The following is a 9,381-nucleotide window of genomic DNA, read 5'->3' as shown; positions in this document are numbered from 1 at the left end:
GAATAGGTCAAATTTTGCCCAGTAGCATGCCTTGATGAGCACCGTGGGTATGGGCCATGGTTTAGAAAGATATCAGGGGAAAAAAGAGGAAATTATAAACTAAATTTTAGTAGATATGGACAGAAATTTGAAGGAAATATTTATTCTGAGGTTCTCTCACTGTGAGCTGCTGTGATCCCTAAACGCAATGCTCTTCTATTATTATCCTAGGCACTCTAAGAAATGTGTAGTTCACCTGACTGCTTTGTAGGGGTGGTACTTGCGGAAATTCTAAGACAGTATTACCTTCATGGACACATGTTGTGTACAGTCATACCCCCAAGCTTAGAAGGGCCACATGCTTGGTTTAAGGTTCTGTCACCATCTTGAAATTCTTAAACCTTTTTGACTAAGTACCTCCTTATTTTCCTCTTACACTAGATCCTACAAATTATGTATCCAGTCCTGTTGGACCTATGTTATCTTTTGGGGTCCCTGGGTCTATGGGACAGATAAGGGGAAAGCTCCAAAGGCCAGATATCAATGAGACTGAGAATTCAGTAGGAACATGAAATTAGAGCTGGCAGTGACCATAAGAATCGATCCTAATCTTGGTGAGAAAATTGGATTTCCACAGATAATTAGGACATGCAAATCAATTTTATGTAAATTTCAAAGGTAGGGGAAGCCCAACATTATCTGTATTACATTAACAATATTAGATAAGCAATATTGCATGTAAGATGGCTAGAACATGATTATTCGCAATAACTGATTGGTATTATTGTTATTTTAGGGTCATATTTGAATAGCAATGAGAAAGTGTGAAAGTGTAAATATATATGCATACATGTGCACACAGACATGTGAGTACTGCTCTAATCCTCTCTTCCAAATAGCACATCTCCAAATCAACAAATTTTAGAATCGTGAGTTCTACAAAATCTACTGACACACACATGTCACTTACACTTTGAATGACACTCTTTAGTCTACTTGACTAAGAATTGATTTTTATCCCAAAACACCTTTGCTTTTCCGTTTGAGGTTGAAGAAAAGTCCTGCTAATAAACTCAGCTTTCTTTGCTCCCTGATATCCCACCGCCCCCCACCCCACCCTCTCTCTCTCTTTAGTCACTAACTCATGTCCGACTCTTGTGACCCCATAGACTATAGCCTGCCAGGCGCCTCGGTCCATGGGATTCTCCAGGCAAGAATACTGGAGTGGGTTGCCATTTCCTTCTTCAGATAGCCCCTAGAAAGGAACAACTAAACATCCAAAATGACCACACCCACCTTTCACCTCCACTGGATCTAAAGTCACGTTAATGTCAAAGTTGCCCAATGAGGGAAAACCCTTAAACTCTCAAAATAGGGATCTTTGACTTTGGGACATGATTCAATGATGTAAATAGGTGACATAAGACATTTTCTTTAGTATTAACCTACATTAAAGTACCCTGAATGCAGGAAAGAGTGGCTACTGGGTGCTCATGAGCCTCGTTTCTGTTCTTATCCAGAAAGTGAATGTGGTAGGAAGAATTTAAAATGACCCCCCACTGAACCACACCCTTGAGTGTCAGTGGGACTTGTAACGTGCTTCTAACCAGTGTAATACGGCAAAGGCAATGCGGCAGCACTCCTATGGTTATTGTTATATGGCAAAAATGAAGCCATTTTTTTCAGATGTAATCAGTGGACTTCAAACTAGTCAAAAAGAGATTATCCTACGTGGGCCTGCCCAAACCAGGTGAGCTCCTTAAAAGAGAGCCTAGAGTTTAGGGATGCTGGCTTTGCAGAAGCAAGTGGTCATGAATTCTATAGCTGCAAGAAAATGAACTTCCAATAATTATATGTATCTGGAAGAGGACCCCAAGCTTCAGACGAGACCTTAACCTCAGAGGGCACCTTAATTTCAGCTTTGTGAAACTGAGCAGAGAAGTCAGCTAGGCAGTTCCTGTAAGATCCTAAATGTATGCTGTTTTAAGGCACTTAGTTTCTGGTAATTTGCCATACAGTGATAGATAACTTAATAGAGAGGGGTAGAAAATTAGGGGTGGGGACCAAATGGGGAGCCCAACCTACCAAGGAAGTCACGAACTACATGATAATTAAAGTTGCTAGGAACCCCAGCATGGGACTGCCTACTTGACAGGGAAACATGAGCAAGAAAAGCAGTAATAAACTGCTTTTTGGATTTGAAATAAAAGCCACCACTCACTTGATTATCATCTGAATCTCATCCATAATCATCACTGGTTTGCTATTTGAGTCAAACTTCTTTTTGCAGAGCTAAAAAAAACAAACAAACAAACCAGAAACATAATCTCAAGGTTATTGATTATCTTCCAAAGTGCTTGTGTGAACTAGTCAGTGATTCTGACTCTTTGGCTGTGTCTTTGAAAGATAACAGTATTTAGACCCTACTGTGCTCTCACTAACTCTCCAATCAGTTAGAAAATCTTAAGATATTTTTTCAAAGAATGGTAAAAGAAAGCAGTGTGTGAGTTCTGGAATTATAGAAAGGTATTATCTGATGATTGACTTTCTATCACTCTGATACTCAATTTAGAAATGGAATGAAAGAAAATAGGAAGAGAATTGCGCTCCACTGATGTGTGGAAGCCCTGAAAAACCTTTAGTCTTGTTTAGCAATGGAGCTTCTAGGTTAAAGGAAATAATATGAATATATATGAAAGAATTTATTTGAAGCAGGTTGCTTTCTTTATGCATTCATTCTTAAAAAGCTGTGAATCAATTTTGTCATCAATTGAATCTCACTTTAAATGCATGAGGGAGCTCAGTATTTGAAGGAATACTACAGTAAGTCTAAGGAAAGCAAATTTAGCTTTTAGTAGTATATATAATTAGGCAAGCTAAGACTTCTGTTGTATTGATAAGTACTTTTGTATACCAACACTTTTTATAGTGAAGACCTGATTTTAAAAAACTACATTCAATTAGTTTTCGTGAAGTGCAGTGCCCATAGAAACTATAGACTAAAGAATGTGGTTCTCCATCTGGTTCTACAAAATGAAGTCACTAGCTGCAGAAGTCCTGTTGCTGATCTTTACTTAACACATCTTGAAAAGAGTTAGGTGGAAATCAGGATGAGGCACTCTGTCTTTGGGAAAAACTGACAGAACAGGCCTTCAAATAAATACTGTCAGGAAAAATATTATGCACCCAATTTCTTGTATCTTCTTATCCCTTGTTTGCTGCTGTTTAGTCGCTCAGTCATGCCAGACTCTTCGAGACTCCATGAACGATAGCCCGCCAGGTTCCTCTTTCCATGGGATTTCCCAGGCAAGGATACTGGAGTGGGTTGCCATTTCCTTGTCTCATCTTCTTATGTCTAGAAGAGCACTAAACTAATTAACAGAGACATTTGCTCCTCGTGACTAGCAGCAGGCTTCTACTGAGATGTGTGCTTGATTATACTTACCCCCTTCGCCAAAATCATATATTTGCTGACCTCACCTCCTACCTATTTGAAGCAGTTCCTCAGAATTATATACGAGGTGGTCTCCTGGGCTATATTCCTCAGTAACTCCAAATAAGATTGAACTCACAGCTTTCATATTGAATGGTTGTTTTTTTCTTCAGTGAACAAAACTTTGGCTGATGGGGGGTAGTCTTAGATGTGCCTTGCTAAAAGATAGAATGAACAGATTAAACTGGAACATTGACAAAGAGAAAGCTGAAGTGGTGTCATCAGGAAGGCTTTAGACCCCGGATGCTTCTAGATGAGATAAGGATAGACCTCTAAGCCAGGTGTTAAGGGAAAAAAACTCTAGGTCTTCGGAGACAAGCGTCCTACATTTTGCAGTGTGACTCTGTGGATTCAAGTCCTAAAACCTCAGCCTACTAGCTGTGCCACCAATGAAGGCACTTAGTCACTCCCTGCCATCTCTTACCTATACAATGGAAATAATAAAATCCCAATTTCAGAAGATGACTGTGAGGATTAAATGCAGTAACATAGTAAAGAACCTGGTGCTTAGTCAGCTTTTAGTCACTGTTCACTGTTTCTACTTGGCACAACAGAGTTGCAGAGGCTCCAGTTATTTAAAAGACCAACCAAACCTAAAAAAAAAAAAAAAAAAAAAGATAGTGCTGAAGGAATTAACACACCATAGGAAAAAAAATGCTAGTTTTCTCCAGCAAGAGAATGCCTCCGGCATTTACAGTTCAATGACTAGGTACTATTTCTAATCATCATCTCATTTAGAATTATAATGAAGAATGTTGGGAATAATTAACCCCATTCTGTAGTCCCAGGAGCCTGTCATTGCAGGTAGGAAGGATTAGGTACCAGCTCTGTCAGTCCTGGCATGCGAGTGCATTTATTTCCCCGAGTGATACCATGTCATCCTGCCTCTCTTTTCAGGCAGGTTCAAAAAGTCCCCCACCCCCCCTACAGTGGCAAGGAGCATTCGTCTCGCGCTTGATAACACTTTTACAGTCAGAGAATAGCAGCAGCTCCTGAAACATCCAGCCCTTTTAAAAGCTTAGGAATGACAACAGCCACGAGTGAGAGTCCCTTTAGAGCCAGATGTGGTAAATCCTCTCTCTTCAGAGCTGCCAGCCTGGAAGCCCACTCCCTCCTTTGTTAGAAATTCTAGTCACAAAAACCTACAATAAAATGCTGCAGGCACATCAATAAAGGATATAATGAAATCAGATGAGTCTTGTTCCTTACATTTACATGCAAAGTATATCAAAGGAGCATCCAGTTTGTTCCTGAGACCAATACAATGGATTCTTTTGTGTGGGAGGAGAGAAGATATATGAAGCTGAATGAGGAAGCAATTCCAATTAAAAGGGCTGTGTTTAAGGCTCCAAAGACAATGCAGCCTTTGCTAGACACTTAGCTATTAGAAGTATCTGGCTGCCGAGGTGGTTTTATGGTAATTGGATGAGAGCTGGGTGGAGAGGAACACAGCAGCACTGCCACAGGGCCCCAAGTTCCAGGTCACACTGCTTCCCTTCCAACTCATTCCTGTGTGACCTCAGGGCCACAGGACCTGCCCTAAAGGGCTGCTATGAGGATTAAACAAAATAAAGCATATAAACCCTCTCTGGCTGTGCCAGGCACATGCTAAGCTTTCTATGATGTTTGCTATTATTGTTATGAGTTCCTCTGACTCAGCCCCACACAAAAGCTGGCAAAGGCTGGAATCACCCAGATGACAAGTGACTGGGACCCTGGAAGGGCCTGCCCTTGAGGCAGTGCTATGTGGTGAAGGGCAAGGTGTCTCCTGGTACAAAGGCCTCTTAAAGTCAGCAAGTATTGGACAGCTCAGACATGCACCATTGGAATTAGCTTGCCTGTTTCCCACACACTTTTCATGTTTTATAGCTTTAGAATCAGACACTTGGGAGATGCCAACTTGGAGACAGATTATCCCCTCTGGCAGGCTGTCTGCAATTTTTCTCCAGAATCTCCATTTGTCTTACATGGGAGCCACCTTCTTGAAAGTGAGTACTCAGGCTGCCTCGTGCAGCTCAGATCTGAGAGTGAAATAGAACCACCTATTCGTCTATGTGGGAGGACACATCTATGGGAATCAGGGGATTTAGCTTTTGGCTCTTTCCCCCTTGCTGAATCACCAAAGTGCCTCTGGAATTTCCTTTAGCGCAGAGGTCCCAGATATTCTTGGTTTTGTAACTTTCAGTGCCATTCTTCATTGACCTTATTAAAAGGGTGGTAATTTTCAGTTGGAAAACGAAAGTAGCACAGTCCCCACTGCAGTTGTTGCAGTAAAAAAGAGGAAAATGTTTTCTTTTTTCTCTTGGCCTTTTCTGAACGTGTTTTACTTTAACTCTTCCTAATCTGTAGTCTAGAGACTAAGAAAGATTAACCGGATATGATAATCACATCCTGTGTTGGGTGCTCACCTTTCCAGCACTCTCTTTGCAGACCACTTGGTGCTTCCCAGGTGGCGCTAGTGGTAAAGAACCCAGCGGCCAATGCAGGAGACATTCCGTGGGTTGGGAAGATCCCTTGGAGGAGGAAATGACAACCTATTCCAGTATTCTTGCCTGGGAAACCCATGGACAGAGGAGCCTGGCAGGCTACAGTCCATGGGGTCACAAAGAATCAGACATGACTAGAGCGACTCAGCACACACACATACCTTGTAATGCTTCTCCTTTCATGCTACAGAAAGCAGGCCATAGTACAGTTCAAGAAAGACAGTGGACCTAACTACCAAGCCGCCTGATGCAAGTCTATGACTCTTTCTAAAACAATGTTAGAGGAAGAAGAATATAAGATTCTTACACGTTCGTTCCTCATCACCAACCCGACTGCAAGCCCATATCTATATATCCCCTGATTCCTCATGCGGCACAGTCTCCCCTCCGTTAGCTGATGATTAAAAGCCACCTTTCTATTTCCTCCAGACTGTGTCTCTGTATTTTTATTTGCCTTTGGTGGACAGAGAAAGCCAAGATTTTTGGCGACATCACAGTGAGTCACTCCAAAGCATAGATGCAGTTGTCACTCTACAAAGCACAGGACATGCACCTGGATACTCATTTCAAATATGGGCTTTGTTATTGTCGAGACGTAAATGGGCCTAAATCACAGTGCCTCTCAGTTGGGAAAGCCCTGAGGAATATAACACATGAAGCCATCACTCTTATAGTGACATTTTAAAACCAGTCGTGAGGAGAGAGACAATGGAAAGACAGGGCTGCAAAAGGGGCTTTCTTTCCATTTGTAATATTCAATTTCTGTAAGAAAAAGGACCTAGAGCAATTATGGCAAAAAGTAAGTATTGTTAAATCTATGTGTTGAGCACAAGCATTTATATCACTTGGCTGTGTGTATTTTCAAGTATTTTTAATAATTGTGTATATTTTGAAGAAAGAGCAGTACAGTTTTTGGCACCTAAAAAGAGAGGTGTCTCAACTCAGAACAGCCAAGGAAAAGCAAATAGAGTAAGTGAGGAGTTGCTCAAAGCTTTCACCAAGGTGGGTTTCAGAATGATGCTGGAGGGTGCAGCTCGTGTGAAGAAAGTGGCCAATCTGTTTTAAGTTGTTCAATTGCTCAGTTGTGTCCGACTCTTTGCGACCCCACGGACAGCCAGGCTTCCCAGTATTTCACTATCTCCTGGAGCTTGCTCAGACTCACGTCGATTGAGTCGGTGATGCCATCCAACCATTTCATCCTCTGTCGTCCCCTTCTCCTCCTGCCTTTAAGTTAAAGGAGTAAAAAGGACTTGGCAGGTAGCTTGGGTGAAGGGCAACTGCTCTTTAACTCACCAGCAGGGGCTCAATTCAAAGTGCTCTCCTTTTTTCTCTGACTTCATTGAGGTATGAAACATAAATTTAAATGGTTTAACAAGTAGGTAACAACAACAACAAAATTGTTTGGATACTAGTCAGTTTAGACAAAATGGTGCTGAAATGGGCAGTAGCTTTGAAAACCCTCATTTTGAAAATGTAGGCTGGCAAATCCAAGAAAAGTTGCCACCAGAATACAAATTCAGAATTGAATTGTTTTGTTTCTTCATGAAGGGGTAAAAAAAAAAAACCACATCAAAACAAAGAGGAAAAACCCAAGTAGGGTGAATGAATTCAATTGTTCAACTAATCATGAAACTGCCTCCCAAAATGGGCTCACTTAGCAAACATGGAGACTAAACACTCTCCGTGGTCAAGCGGAAGAGCAAAGAACAAATGTGCTCCCTGCACAGAAGTAGGCTGTTGTGAGGAAAATGAAATCTGAAAAGCCATAAAGTGTTGATTGTGGGGAATACAAGTCATAGAAGACCTTCATGTCATTTACCTGTGATAAAAATTTCAGGTTAAGTGGCAAGATAAAGAATAACACCATGAATCATCTTTATTCATGAAAAAGTCCTTAGACAAGGATTTCTCTGACACAGTAAAAAAGACTGTCTCAAATCAGACTTTCCTTCTGCCTAAAACTGACCATATAATAAGAAATAATTACATGAAACTCTCTCCGATGTGGACCTGCACACATCAGTTTCTAGTGTCTTTTCCATAGTCATGGTCCTAATATAAACTGTAAACTGATGCAAAAGGAAGCCATTTCTGTTTCAACCCACAAGTATATTTTAACCTTTGCTGCTGTTCAGTCACTCAATCATGTCCGACTCTCTGCGTCTCCATGGACTGCAGCATGCCAGGCTTCCCTGTCCTTCACTATCTTCCAAAGTTTGCTAAAACCCATGTCCATTGAGTCAGTGATGCCGTCCAACCATTTCATCCTCTGTCTGCTCCTTCTCCTCCTGCCTTCAATCTTTCCCAGCATCAGGGTCTTTTCCAGTGAGTTGGCTCTTCACATCACGTGGCCCAAGTGTTGGAACTTCAGCTTCAGCATCAGTCCTTCCAGTGAATTCAGTGTTGATTTCCTTTAGGATGGACTGGTTTGATATCCTTGCTGTCCAAGGGACTCTCAAGAGTCTACTCCAGCACCACAGTTCGAAAGCATCTGTTCTTTGGTGCTCAGCCTTCTTTGTGGTCCAACTCTCACATTTCTACACAATTACTGGAAAAACCATAGCTTTGACTATACAGACCTTTGTCAGCAAAGAGATGTCTCTGTTTTTCAATACACTGTCTAGGTTTGTCATAGCTTTTACGTAATTTCCAACATATTGTGACTGAGGAGACAAATTTCTGGAGGCCAAAGGATGAGATGGTTGAGTGGCCTCACCAACTCAATGGATATGAATTTAAGCACACTCCGGGAGACAGTGAAGGACAGGGAAGCCTAGGGTGCTGTAGTCCATGTGTGCATGCTAGGTCGCATCAGTCGTGTCCAACTCTTTTGTAACTCCATGGACCAGAGCCTTCCAGGCTCCTCTGACCATGGGATTCTCCAAGCAATAATACTGGAGTGGTTTGCCATGCCCTCCTCCAGGGGATCTTCCCACCTCAGGGATCAAACCCGCATCTCTTATTTCTCTTATTATCTCTTATCTTAACCTTGCATTGGCAGCTGGATTCTTTACCACTAGAATCACCTGGAAAGCCTGTGCTGCAGTCCATAGGGGTCGCAAAGAGTCGGACAAGACTTAGTGACTGAACAACAAACCTCATGTATGTGTTTTCAGACAATAGAGATTAAACATGACTTATCCTTCCAAAACTACTAAAAGGACCCAGAGAGACACATGGCTATTTTTTTTTTTATAATTTTAAAAATTATATTAAAACAAACACAGAGATTGTGTTTGTTAGGGTGTTTTGGGTTGCAGAAATCAATTTAAGTTAGTGAATACACACCAAGAGAACATTTTATAAGATACAGGGCGACCCAAGGTTGAGAATACATGAGACCTCGGAAGCAGCCATCACTCATCACTGTGTCTCTCTGAGAAACGGCTTTGTCTTCTTGGAAGAAGAGCTTTCTTTGCTACT

Source organism: Bos indicus, chromosome 10 (assembly GCF_029378745.1).
Source record: "Bos indicus isolate NIAB-ARS_2022 breed Sahiwal x Tharparkar chromosome 10, NIAB-ARS_B.indTharparkar_mat_pri_1.0, whole genome shotgun sequence".
Classification (NCBI taxonomy): domain Eukaryota; kingdom Metazoa; phylum Chordata; class Mammalia; order Artiodactyla; family Bovidae; genus Bos; species Bos indicus.
This window is presented reverse-complemented; position numbering follows the sequence as displayed.